At 38.4% G+C, this 14,529-nt stretch overlaps 1 protein-coding gene across 8 annotated transcripts in view; it reads left to right on the top strand.

The window, feature by feature from the left end:
* The window catches only part of TRIP12 (thyroid hormone receptor interactor 12), a 79,837-nt gene that overhangs the window by 4,211 nt on the left and 61,097 nt on the right, over positions 1 to 14,529 (top strand). The window contains exon 1 of one of the 8 annotated variants that reach the window (XM_063407884.1): positions 4,876 to 4,900. The exons of the other annotated variants lie outside the window; for them this stretch is intronic. The gene's annotated coding sequence lies outside the window, so the exon portion shown is untranslated. Of the gene's footprint in view, positions 1 to 4,875; positions 4,901 to 14,529 lie in introns of those variants that run through there. 8 annotated transcript variants of the gene reach the window in all.

Below are 14,529 nucleotides of genomic sequence, written 5' to 3'. Positions count from 1 at the left end.
GTCATATTAGCTTTTTCCCTACTGATGTATTTCTTTTTTTCAATTTATATGAAATAAAGTGCTTCTCAAGGAGCAAAACTATTTTCAGAGTTCTCAGTGGTCAGCAATAGTGAGAAAATGTAGGTAGCCACTTGTCTCAGGATTGCTGTTTTTAACAAAACAGTTGCTGAATTCATGCTTTAAAGCTGTCTTCTGTAAATAAAGGAATTTTAGCTATATATCAAGTGTACAGTGTCTGTGGAGGACAGGGCTAAGTCACCTGGCTTCTCCTGCCTGCTTTCAGATACCAGCAATGGTTGCTTTAGTACCAAGTTGAGTTTGAGGAGCAGTTGTTCTCCTAATCCTGCCATCAGGTTGGTAGAGTCCAACTGTTTAAATATGCAGTCATATTCTCCTTCAGTTCTGTCTGGCAGCCAGGGTTCAAGCACACAAAACCAATCTGTTTACTGTCCTATTGCCAGTCTAACTTGACTCATGAAGGTATTTGGAACAAACATGGCAGCAAACTGCCCCGAGAGCAGTAGATGGTCAACTCTGGAAGGAAAAATGGAAATATTTTTTTCATATAGGAGAAATGGAGAACTTAGGTGCATTATTGAAAAAGTTAATCATGATGGTTTAATACTGGACTTCAATATCGAAGACACATGAGAAATACTGGCAATGATGTTCAAGCCATGGTTACCCTCAGTTCCTCCAGAAAAGCCTCTCTTGTTAGGATTCATAACGAAAGCCTGTTTGGAAGGGACCTTGAAAAGTTACTTGGCCCTTCTCACATTTGACTTCTTCTACTCTGGAATAGTTCTTCATTGATTACAACCTGATAAAAAGAGCTCCATTTTCCTGACTGATAGGAAAGGAGAAAAAAATCAAAATCTTACAAACATACCAGGGTATGCATAGAGAAGAAACGAGTGATTCTATCAATGTGTAGTAATACAATGCTGGCTCATGGACTGGGGGCAGAAATCCCATTTTCTCAAGTGTTTTCTGAATGATTTGCTTTGATAGTGGCCACAATAAAGTGCACATGCTGAACTGCAAAGATCTGACCTTCATAAAAGGTATGAAAGGTTCTGAGTCATCTTCTGGAATGTGAACCTTGAGTTGTAGGGAGCAATTTGGTGTTTCAAAATGGAAGCTGAGGTCCCTGGTACTTTTTGAATAAGGCGGCTTTTTTTAAGATCTGAAAGGCAGGGTATATTCACATTTATTCTGCTTTCAGAGGAACTTGTTGCTGTCAACTTGTGTTGTATTGCATGAAATCCAGATAATAAACTTAGTGCAAAGAAGGGCAAATAGTTGCTAGACTTCTGTAAAGCTGGAAATAGAAGAATACAAATGTGTTCTTTGTTTTCTGATGTATGCATATTTTTTTGGGAACAGAAGTGTTAAACTTTCAGGAGGCTGTCAAGCCCTGAGATGGGCATTAGACTTAGCACTAGCACTAGTGTGCACCTTCAGTTTTGTGGATGGCTGTTGGAAGCATGGTTAATACCAGTTTTTATTAATGCAGAGCACCAACTCTATTTTTTTACCTTGATTTTCAGGTGTAGTTTTTAACAGTAAAACTATTAGGAAAAATAGGTCTGTGACAAACTCATGCCCCAGTGTAACTAGGTGTAGATTAATCTGTGTTTGCTTTTAGGAAGCATGTATGCTGTTTTGTTCTCCCTCATTCTTCTCCGTATCTGTGTTCTGTCTTACTTGCCTTACTTTGAGCTTGTGATAGTTTGTTTTAGAGACTGCTTAGATGTAAAAGTACGGGTAAATAGCTGTGGAAATCAAAAATACACTCTTGTATAGTATCTTCTAGTTGAAAGCATTCAGGTTTTTTAGGATCAGGAGCAATATAAACGAGTTTAGGCACCAAAATAGGAAAGATGGAAACAATACACAGTAACACTAGTCAGGGTGGACTCTGATATCCTCCATGCCTGCCCTCCTCCCCCTTCCCTCCAGCCCTAAAGAAAGGGAAAAACACACACCTGCATCCCACCCACTCATCGAGGGACTTGAATTACATGTCCTTGATACTGGCATCATGATTAGCTGCTTACTTTAACTCCTGCAGGTAGTGAGGAGAAGCTCTCTTTACATTATATGTGCCTTTGTGGATCCCTGTTTTTGGACTAGGTAATACTGTAAGATGTGGTTAATGTCAGGGCTAGAGGATGTCATCTTATCCAAGTTAATAATGTTCTGTGTCTTCTAATGTCAAATCCCTTATGTAATTAGCTTATTCAGTGTAGGGAGTGTCTTGTCCTGGAAGGTGTGTGCAGTGTAACTGAATCTTCTGATCACAGGTGAGATGTGGCTGTGCATTTAAAGAGAACAAATGAAGAAAGTCACTGAGGGTGCATATTAATAAGGCTGTATGCTGAATTTAAACTTGGAACTCTGCCTTCATTAGAGAGTGTTTTCTTCCTTCTTATTTTGAGGATACACTTTATTTATAATCAACCTACTGACTGCAAACTGCAATTTCTCCTTAAAACTTCACTTTGCAGTTGTTTCAAGTGTGATGGCTTGATGAACTCCCCCATTGTACAGGGGTGAGGGGAAGGTAGGAAATTGCTCAGCTGAGCAAGGACAGCAGACAGTCACAAGCTGTGTCAATAAGCCTGAGTGAACAGCACCTGAGAAGTAGGTACATATGAGATCTTTAAGTTAAACAGCTGGAGAAAACACAATTTCAACTGAATCTCATGTAATGAAAGAGATGGAGGCTGCATAACTCTGGCAAACTTTAGGCCACAATTCCAAGTGTTGCAGCTTGTGCCTTAAAGATCTAGTGCAGTCTATTCTACAGTGTTTTTTAAGTAAATGTGATGACAATGGATGCTACCATATCATACTCTGGTAGTATTCTGCCTGTTGTATTTAGCAGATAATATTCTTCAATAAAAGACTGGTAATAAAATTAAGACTGGTGTTATACCATAAGATTGTGGATTAAAGAAGTTAGTTTCACTCCCTTACTCAGTTACAAGAAGCTTGGTAGAAGAACAGATACATTCCTTTGCCAAAAGTAAGATAGGAAGTACATGTTTGTCAGGTTTCCTCTGTGGCAGCTCTTAAGTTGATGTAGTTCTGCTGTATATTTGTAGACTTGCAAATGAGCATAGGCTTGCTGGATACCTGACTTCTGACAGCCCCTCAGAACTTTCACCAGCACTTTGTAACTAGAATTGGAAGGAGCATGTTAAGGGAAATGCCACTGCAAACCTCAGTCTGCACATTTAAATGCTCCATGGAGTGGGTGGAAACCAAGCTCTCTTCAGATTACCTGTGAAGAGGAAAGATGAAATTTGTGATGTGAGGGAATTGCCACTTTAATGCCTTCTGTTGATGTTGACATATTTGAGCACTATGGCTGTACTTTTTTAATAGTTTAGAGGTTCTTGACATATTGTCCAAATCAAGCTGGAGTTGGAACAGATTGCGCACTGAAAATTCCAGGTTTTTTGTGCTTTATATGGAGAAGAACTCAAGTAATCTGGAACCTGAGAATGTTATATTAGAAACTTTAGGTAAATAGAAGTGTAGTGATGAGTTAATTTTTGGAAATACTCTTGAACTAAATGTAAAGTTTGCTGTGAGACTCCACTGAAGTGACAGGCAAACTAATCTCAATCTATCACTTTCAAAATATAATGCAGTGACCATACTTGTTGCTGTACTTCATGGCTTCCAGAGGTTGCCTGGAGTAAAGTATATTCCCTGTGTGCTTTTCCTCTCTCACAGACTTAGTCAAAAGTTCAACAAGAACAGTTTTAACAGCTAGATAAAGTAGATTCCTATTAAGTAACAAGTCAATGGATAAACAGTTTTATCATCTGTTTTTCGGAACTTCTTAATTCATGTGTTTTATTCAGATAAAATCTTGGGTTTCTATCAGATTGAGATCTCACACTTGAATGCTAACTATGATTCTAGCACCTGTAGTTTTACCAGGAGCACTCAATCTGTTCTCAGCAGTCTGCCTGGGCTAAACTAGTATTGCTTCTGTTTGTGGCATCTGTGTGTTGGAGTTTCTCATCTACCTTGCAATTACTGGAAACCAAGTAAGATTCAATCTGTACTATTATTTTAATTAATTAATTTTAATCCTATTTTAGTGGTGTTGCAGCATCTTAAAAACTTTTTAGGTTATTCTGCATCACCAGATTGGGTAGTGTGTTTTGATTTAAAAGCTGTTCTCCTTCAGCCAAGAAATGTGAGTCCCTAGACTCACAGAATTGCAATACTGTTTTCCTTCACCCAAATGATGTTAGGCTGTTTGAAAAGTCAGCTCAGTAAGATGGCAAATCAAAACCAGATAGCAGGTGATAGTGCTGATTGATCTAACAGCAGAATTCAATTAGTATTTTGACTTTCTCTGTTCTGTAACCCATGCTGAAACATCAGTTGAGTTGAATGTTAGCAAGTCAATTACAGAATTTCTCTGTTGCACTTTCATAGGACTCCTGTGTTTTTGTCTGCTACTTCTACATGGAGCTCTTTCCACAAATGGAATAACTGTTTTGGTTTTTGGAATATATTAACTTTGGCAAGTTTCCTGCCCCCGCCCTCTCCTTCCCCCCCCTTTGCCCCCCCATGTGGCAGATATCAAACATGAACATATGGGCACAGAGTGACACAGCAATAGAAGGATCAAGCTGGATAAACAACCTCTGCACAGACTAACCCTATCCAAAAGTGTGGTATATGGTTTGTGGTTTTTTTATTTTTAAATCCTGGAGCTTACTGCAGTAACTTGCTTTGTGGAGGGCTGTCTTCCACCTCCCCTCCTCTTTCTCAGGAGAAGGTGTGGGGACAAGTTTTCTCTCTTCAGTCAAAACAGAGCGTCAGTGGTAGGTACCATGGGACAAGAAGGACAGGAAAGGCTTCACAAAATGTAGGTAATAGAGATGTTGGCTTCTTTGCAGTGTCTTCTCTGACTTCTTACACTTTCTGAGAAAGAGAATGGCTGTTAAAATAGCAAGAATGGTGTTCTAGTTACTTCCTTAGCCTAAAGATCCAAAGTGGAGGGGATCTAGCTTTTTGTAGGAACTGAGCCTTTAAAGAGATTTGTACCTGAGCAGCTTGAGCATCTCCCTTTCTCTGGTGGGCATAGTAGGACAACAGAACTTGTTAGTTGTCTGTAAGGACAGTGAAGACTCTGGGAGCAGGCCTAGTAAAAAACCTCATACTTGCCTTTTTAATTCTTCAGTCCTCCTGGGATATTCTTTCAGCATGTCATATCTCAAAATTTAGGATCATCTAATTTCCATCCTGAATGTTTTTCTTAACTGTTTGCTTGCTAACTGTATCAATACTATCCTCTCTTTCGTTTCTTCTGTTGATGTTTTACTCTAAGCACTTACTGTGTAAGTATTTACAACCTTGTTGCCAGGCTAATAATACAGGTTTTATTAGTTAACTTCTTTAAGATCACCCTTACAGTTTTCAGGTGGAATTCATGTCTCTTGCCAAAGGCCCACTGTGGTGGGTAGAATATTCCAGATAAACACTTTTTACAAAGGCACTGAGAATTCTCAGTTACTCTGTAAGGGTGTATTCACTTAAGCATTGGTTCCTGTTCCACACCCCCTCTCCCATTCCCCTCCAGCATCACTCTTGGGAGGAGCTGAACGTGTAGTTGCCAATGCTTAGGTCAGCTGGCAGGGTCTGGCTTACAGTAACTCATTTTGGGTTCAGTACTGAAGTACAACATCTCCCTATTGAGTGGTAATATTGTACTTCACAGCATTGCAAGCATCTCTTTAGAATAATTTATTGTTCCATATTTTGATATATCCTTACTATTTTGGGTGAGGGACACAGAGAAAAGGGAACTTGCAAGTTTTGATAATACTGGAAAAAGGGGAGTTTTGAGGGAGCAGTTCTGTGTTTAGATAACCATATCACTTGTGTAGTAAATTAGAAATAAGCAAGACTGTAATAATAAAGCTTTCATCTTAGTTCATAGTTTTCTTCTATGGATAATAGTCTTCCATCATTACAAACACTTTCTGTTAAACTTGTGCAGTGATGCAATCTGTTTGGATGTTACTTAACAACAGTTTAAATAGTCCTAGGTTTAACAAAACAGAAATAAAATAATGAATGACCTCTCTTCTGTCAGCCAGGAAATAGTAACAAGTGTCTAGAGTTCTGCCATCAAAAAACAAATTCTTTTGCTTCTGGAGTCTGTTGATGTCCTGTCTTTACTGAAGTATGATTTCAAGATTTAATACCATTACAAGTTAAACATTATTGCCTGCCTTCAGGTATTAAAAATGTTTAAGGATCCACAGCTTACAGAGACACTGTTTTTCAGTTGTTTTTCAAAACCTTAGGCCTTTGGCTGCACATTCAGGGTACCTGTGAATCTTTTAAGTCCAGGTAGATCTGAATGGTAGAATACTCTTACTCAAGTGTGTTTGCTGTAACTCAGCTTTGAAGCCCACTGGTGGAAGCTGTAGTCCTCATCAAAGAGTTCTTTTTTACTGAACTTCAAAACTTTAGTTCAGTGAGAATGTCAATCTACATAAGTTCATGGAGTAAACAAATATAACGTCATGACACTACTGACATAGGGAAGGAAGATAGGCTGTCCTTTGAAAAATGCTTGAAAAAATAGACTTTGTTTCTCTGCAAAGGAGAGGGCCTATTCTTGGAAATACAATTAGCACTAAGGGTATCTCTTTAAATAGTAATTTGCTTTTTAAAGCAGAGAGATGTTTCTTCCTTACTGTATTTTTTGTACCGCTTTAGGTTGGAGGACTTTAAATGCCTGATTTTTGTGCAAAATACCTAATTGCCAGCTAAAGGCTAACTTAAGGAGAAGAAGTGAAGTGCAAAAGCATGTACAAGTGTTCAGTTTTCATACCACTGATTCTAGCTGTGTTGTCATAAATGCTACAGCAGGAAAAATAGTTGCTCCTGTGGGAACCTGTGTGCTTATGTCCCTTAAGGGAAGGCATTCTGAACATGTTAACCTGCCATTCCTGAGCTTGGAATGACTGAGCTGAGGAATTCAAGACCCAGAGTTTTGTGCCTATGGATTCAGGAATGCTGCTCAGAGGTCACTGAGTGTGACAAGTAGAGGAGATGCAAGCTACTGTATTTCCTCAAATTTTCATCTAACTCTGAGACATAGCTGAGTTGGGGCATGTGAACCCCTGTCCTTGCCTTATATGATCTACCTGGTTAAAAAGCCTACTTCAGAAAGGTTTGGGCTTTCTGTTGACAACATGAAATGCAGGATGTGACTAGTGCAAGCCCAGACCTGTGGTAGCTAGAAGCAGCAGCTCAACCTATGGCAGAATATAGTGATTTAAATGTCTAAGTTTGGCTTAGATGCATCCAAAAGCTGGGTAGTTTGTTACTACTTAATAGTATTCCAGGTTGTGGCAACAAACTGGAATTGCATTTACTCTGGAGGTGTGTTTGCTCTGTTATTGGGAAGGTTGGTGGCCCAGCTTTGAAGTGGGAATAACTTGAAAATACAAATTTGTGACTGAATACAATTGAAACTGTTTTGTTCTTTGTACTTGAATAGATTAGAGTAGTATTTGTGGTGAGAGAGTGGAGGAGAAGCTGATGGAATTCCAAGCTGCTTCATCAGAATTTGAAAAGTTTAACTTGTGACAATTGGTGATAGATCAAAGTGTCAGGTTTTAAATCATCTATGTCAACTTGTACAGATGCAATCTATATTTTTGACCAACTCCCTAAGTTTCATGTGCTGAATTTTAACATGAAAATGATCTGCACTAGCATAATACTGAAGCTAATGATTGTACTCTATCCCCTTACCCTCTGAGGTGGGTGGGACTTCAGATAAATACATGTAATAGTTGGAAACTGGCTTCTGTATAGTACACAAGACTTGCATGTAGATTTGGATTAGAGCATAGGTCTGCGTAGTGCAGACTCATGGCTCTAATGGCCTCAAGTCTGGCCTGTTTGTTTTCTGTCCTCAGTCTGTGCTGTAACTTCAGTAGTGAGTTAAATATTGTATGAAGAGTATAAGGAAGTGTAATCACCACTAAGCTTAGAATTAATAGAGTTATAAAAAAAACCCAAAAAACAAATAGTTGTTTTGCTCAGAACGTCTGTCGTATTTGAATATGTGCAGAATGTTTATGCTGTCATTTTAATTAAAGAAGTATCCATTATGAAACACAGACTATGGTGCCACAGCTGAAATATTTTTCTTGAAAGTGAAAAAACACTTCTGAAACTTCCAAGCTTGCATCATGCTATTGTTTAATATAAGAAATACTGCTCTGTTAGTAATATGCTAGTGGTATATTCTGCCCTTGATATAAGAAAAAACAACTGTAGACTTCTGTTTTGAAAATTCACTGTTAGATGCTTTATATCCTCCACTTTCTAACAAAGTAGACATTTAATAGGAAATAGTTTCAATTAGTTTTTCATAGAGAACTGCACGTTTGGAGAGCAGTGTTTTCATCAGCTTTCAATTCTGTGGAAGAAGTTTGTTTGGACAGATCAGACTGTTTTCAAATAGCAGTACACGATGTCTGTGTCCCAAAACTGGTCTGTCAGGGGAGCATTTAAATACATAGTAAACATACAGACAAATTTTGAAAAGCATAAATTTTGAAAAGAATAAAGATGCAAAGTCAGTGTAATTAATTTGATATCTTTGGTAGCTAATAGGGGTTGAGGTGCTCTCTTAGCACCTCATCCCAGTAGTTGATGGGAGAACAGATGTATTTCCAAGACTTGACACTGGGAAATGGAGGTGTTAAAGATACTAGGATTACTAGAATGCTTCTTTGCTCATGAATCATATGTAGGATGGGGATGTGTGTGCACCCAGCTGATTGTCTTTGGTTTGCAAAACAGATGGAAGAGTAAGACAGGCTGCAGCTTGGAGGAAATAGGTACATTTGACACTTGTAGATATGTAGGATACTGTGCAGAGGGGAAGGAAGAACCTGGGCTCACTTCTGGGCCTACAGGTATTTTCTGTCTTTCTTTATAAGCCTGTCTACTTCATATTCTTTCTTTTACCTTTCCCCGAAGCCACTCCATTCTGTGTGTTTTTTACTAAAGTGTTGTAATGAGTTATTTTATCTTGCACTATGATGAAGCTGCCCTCTCCAGTTAAATATCCTTTTGTTTGTCTTCCTTATTAGTACATTTTATTAAATGGCTTATGAGAGTAAAGAGGATGATGTGGAGTAGTTCTGGAGTATGCTATGGATATTCTTTAAAGAAAAACCATTAAAACCATGAAAACCATGAAAACAAAACAGAAAGATAAGAAATCTTGCATGGGAGTTGAGTGAACTTTGCTTCCAATTCAGTGTCATATTAACAGTTATTAATGTTTGCATTATTTTCATGTTTGAAAAAATGTATTTTAGGAGTGTAGCAAGATGGATGCATCACTTTGCTTCAAGGTATTATAACCTTAATTATAATTAATGTATATACAGCACGTAGAAAAAACACTGTCTTTTCCTCTCCTCCTCACCATGTTTTCTCAGTCCTAGACAAGGCCAAAAGTATTGTATTGTTTTGGGGGTAGTAGGTTGTAGGTTTGCTCATAAAGCATGGTTAATCATTAGTGTTGGATGAAAGGTCACCACCATAGGACACAGCTCTTTGGGTATTCTGGTTGGGTCACAGAGCAAATTACAAGAGCAAAGACTTATCAAACCAGCTATTGTAATATCTACTTCTTAAATAATCATTTTGATCAAGCTATAGAAAACTTACAGCTCTGCTTGTTCTTTTATGAGTGTCTCAGGGTGGTGAAGAGATTGTGTTCTTCTGGTATGTGTTCTGTATTCATCAGAGAGAAGCAGTTTATTTGGAAGGTAACAAAAAGCCTCCAACAGATTCAGGCAGTACCTATTGGAACACTTTGTTGGCAGAAAGTAAGGAGCCTTTCTTCCAGCTCTGAAGTGATTGACTATTGACAAGAAATTCAGACTTTGACAAATCTAGCCATGCCTAGGCACCTTAGGAAAACCGCCTCATTAGTGTTACCTTGTTAGTCTTGTGAGCTGTAACATATGGGCATAGAGTTGTTCAAGGAAAATGTGTGGGTAGCCTGGGAAAGGTGAGGTAAAAATCATTGGTGAGGTAAAGCAGAAAAAGTAGTGGTACTTGCACGTAAAGGAGGAAAAGAATTTGTAGCAGATGTTTTTTGTGTGTATTCGGTGATGTTGAGTTCTTGTCTAGCTTAAAAGTTAAGACTAAATCTGGCATCCTGCTAAAAAGCACTTCAAAGAGCTCTAGTATGTAGTTTTGCTCAAGTTCAGCATCATGTACAATGCCTTGTTCCCACAACATTCCCTTGTTTTATTTACGGAGCACTGAGGTGTAAATGTACAGTGGAGTAGACACTTGTCAAAAAAGTGTGCCATAAAGTTGTTTAATTCCTTCATAAAGCTCTGGCTTCTGACAACTTTTTTCATGACTGTAAAAGTTTGAACCTTCTTTAAATACAATTGTGGGAGCTAATATTTTATGTTTTTCCATCTATTTAATGTGTGAAAGAGTAGCTCTGAGCACTGTAGTGTCATGATCTTACAGTTCATGGGATCAGTCTAAAGACAGCTTAATCCTTGGTGTCTGACAGGTGTTTCTTGGGTTGTGACTTTGTTTTGCTCAGCTTTACACAGACCTTCTATTTATACAGATATTTGGTAGTCAGTTTGGTTCATGATTTCATACCAGGTAAATGTCTTTAATTGTGCCTGTGTCAGTAATTTGGTATGTGTATTGGAGCTTACTCCTAATTACATCACCTTAAGATACAATGTAAATGTATAAATTTTTCTGTGGCTGAGAGAATATGTCTGTGGCACATAAATCCAGGATGTTGCTGGTTTGAGCACTGCCCAGTTTAGAAAACCTAGATGTGTTTTAGTTGCTTTTTTTGTTGAAGTATTCTTGTGATAGCAAAAGATCCATATGCAGATCCAGTGCTGAGGAAGCCGGAAACTTAACCTGTTTTAATTGGATTTCTTCCTCAATGACTGCAATTAAACTGTTTCCCAGATTGTGTCATGTGGCGTAGAACTCTTGCTATGCAGTAGGCTATGACCTTTTCTGTGTAGCATTTGGATGAAGGCTCTGTTCAGGAGAGCAGCAGAACCTGCTTGAGCCCAGTGTGGGAAAGGAAGCCCCAACAGGCAGCAGTCTGAATCAGTGATTAGCAAAACAACACAAAAACTCCTGCAATCCTCCTGATTTGTCCCAAACTTGTCTAAATTATATTTTGAAGATGTAAAAATCTGAAAACCCCTTCTAGGTGAGTAGAAAACAGATGAGTACTTGGCCTTGGAAGCATAAGGGTTTGGTTTTTTTTTTTTAAATTTTTGTTTTTATCTTTGTTGTTTTTCTCTTTAAGACATGCTACTATTTCTGAACAGCTTTTTGTAGACTGGTTTAGAGCTGAAGCTGAATATTATCAAAATGAAGACCCAGTCTTCTGTTCTTTACCTTGTTTTTTTAATACCCTTAGACCTGTGGTCTTGAGTTCATCTGTGGCACTTTTCTAATCCACATCTACATGTTAACTGTTTTTCATGTTTCTTTTTGCAGGAGTGACTTCTGTTACACCTAATCTCTGAATTTCTTCAGTCTAGTGGCTGATTAAAGTTCTTTGCTTTTGTTTTTTTTTTGGTTTTTTTTTGCCTGTATCCTTCTAGTTGTCTAAGAGATTGCAGAGATAGTCTTCTGTTAATTTAGACTGTGTGTGACCAAACAATGTTTTACTAGCCACTGAGCTCACCAGGTCTCTCAGTAATTTAAGACAGCTTGGCAAAAGTTGATTAGGAATTTGGCAGGTCTCAGAAAACCTTCCATGCTGCAACTTGGGACACGTATTGTCTAACAGGCTCTGCAGGTAGGACGTGGCTGTGCACCATATCAGTATTTGTCTTGTGTCGCTGCTCTTGGTTTTGCTTAAGGGCTGTGTGTACCAGATGCAGGTGAATGGCAAACTGCAGTAAGGCACCATCAGGTCTGTGGCACTGGAATAGGGAAGAGGCCTGGTATTTGAGCAGTAGGTTCTGCTTTCAGACTCAGTGTTGTAAGTAAATGCAGCTATGCAGCTCAAAGGCAGCTGGGCATTAAGCATTGGGCAGGGCAGATGTGCAGTGGGTCATGGTTTTGGATACTTCTTGGTTCACTGGCATGAAAGTACTGAAATAAGCTACTAAATTGAAATTTGTACTATTCACTCAGCTGGATTTTTCCTCCCTCTGGTAATAAATGTCCCCCCTTTCCCAACTTTGCCACACCTGTTCTATGTGGTCTTATCTTGACTGCCTGCTTCTGGCTTGCCTTCTTTTCTGGCAGTGTCACTGATCTGTACTTCATGAAGAATTCCATGCTTTTGATTCATGTTGTCTCACAGAAGGTAAAGCTCTGCATTCAAATTAATTCCTGTGTTCTGAATAGAGTCTTCCCCTTCATTCTTGCTAGGCAGTGTGGTTTTGTGTTTGTTTTGGTTTTTAAATTTTTATTATAGTGTTGGTGAAAGCTTAAATCACTGTTTAGATAGTGACTTTTGGCCCCTACTAAAGAAGGGTTTCTAGAGTATCTGAAAATGAATGTCTGGTAAGATTTTACTTGTGCTGCTTATGATACTTTTTAATTAGAAGTCTGCAAGAAATGAGGAATTCACATCAGCTCACTTTATGTACAAACAGCATGGTTTTGGTTAGAATTTGACTGATGGAAAATGTGTTCTTTTCTGTTGGAGAGAGCTGCTTTTGTTTGATTTTGAAAAGGAAAAGAACTATTATTTTCACTGTTGCTACAAGTTGAAACTACACTTCTGTTAACACCTGGTAGCAGGATTGCATCCTGAGGCTCTCATAGTATAGACTTTGTCAGTATGTAGCAGTAGTTTTAAATGTCCTTCACTTTAAATGTGGGAGTGAAGTCAAGCTCTTGTTGATTTGGCAGAAAAATTTTGCTCTGTGACACAAGTGTGCAGAAGACAAAACTTTGAACGTATTTGTTCCTCACTTTTCCTTTGTTTCCCATTGCTATGCTGAAAGGGGAAAAGATCTGTCAACAAAGATAAGAAACCTGTTCCAGTATTTTGCAGCAAACATTTGCTGTGTTTGTGTGTCTGTTCTCTGTGTGGTCTAACAAATCTTTTGTGTTACTGACATGGCTTAAATAGCTCTGGGCTGCTTCTTAAGCTGAGCTGTCTCTGCCTGGCTTGCAGCTATCCAGATCAGACTATTCTTTTCCTTGATATGGATTGACTCAGGAGTTTCTGGGTTCTTATGCTTTTGATAGTCTTTATATCTCTGTAGTAAAAAATTCAACTGCTGCAGAGTTGACTGAATTATGTAACAGAACGTTTAGCTGGTTAAAAAGCCAAAATAATACAGAACACTAAATTTAAACTTAGAAACTACAGGTGTTGTACACATGAAAATATTTTCTTGAAGCTTTGAGTCCTGGCTCTCTGCCACAATGAGAGCATTCTCTTCCTTTGTTAAGGAATTCAAGTCAAACTATATACTAGAGGAAAACTTACACCGAACTGGTTTGGACATGTTACAAATGGTGGCATGCAAAGGTATCAAATTTGGTTTATTTGGAGAAGAACAACTTTAGTATTAGAATTCTTTTATGAGGGAAAATTCTTTGAATGAAGTAATGAGTAAATGTTCTTGGAGATTATTTTTATAGTTAACTCTGTTACTTGTGCACTCAAAATCAAGAGGAGTAGTTGCTGTTGACAGCACTTTCAATACATAATGTAAAACTACAGAGAAGTAAGAGAAAAAAAATGAAATGCTGTTTTTCCTCATTTCTCCTTTGGACGAGGATCAAAGATCTGACTGACGTGTGTGTTGTTTTGGGAACTAAAGTGCAATCCAAATTGTAATATTTCAGTCCTTGATGAACATAAGAGCTAGCAGTGATGTGGCAGAACTGAAGAGGGATGCCCTCAAGAGACCATTATATTTGTTCCATGCAACATCCTTAATTTTTCTCCTCAGACTGCAGTTTCTGTTTTCCAGAGGGAAAAAAGGACTATAGGAGTAAAGGCTTTTACTGTCTTAATGTTAGGTAGCCCTCTCAACCACCTTGCAGCTTCAGTTAAGATTTAGACCTAGTTTTAATTTCTTACAAATACAGTGATTTTTTTCTACAGTAGTGAAATGAAGCGCTGAATTCCTGTGCACCATGAACTGGGAACACCAGCTATACAATCAGACCTGATATACCTGAGCTTGCCCTCATAACCTGTACAGCCTTTAGTTTTTGTGTTAATCTATTCAGATGAGTGGGAATGTTCTGCTGTCGAACTTCTGCAGGTGCTTAATTTAAGTTTTTTTGCTAACTTGTAGTCCTCTCCTCCATCCATAGGTTTCTCTTGGTTCTTCAGCTGACAAGTTAGTTGTGTTGTTGACTGCCACTGGTACCTGTACTTCTCAGTAATTTTGAGTAGTGCCCCATTTGCTATTTGAATTTGACTTTTCCACAGCCCAGAAGGACTTACTGAGGTTCAGGTTGTGGCAT

Source organism: Prinia subflava, chromosome 11 (genome assembly GCF_021018805.1).
Source record: "Prinia subflava isolate CZ2003 ecotype Zambia chromosome 11, Cam_Psub_1.2, whole genome shotgun sequence".
Lineage (NCBI taxonomy): Eukaryota > Metazoa > Chordata > Aves > Passeriformes > Cisticolidae > Prinia > Prinia subflava.
Note: the sequence above shows the minus strand (reverse complement) of the source record. Positions and strands in the feature narration are given on the sequence as shown.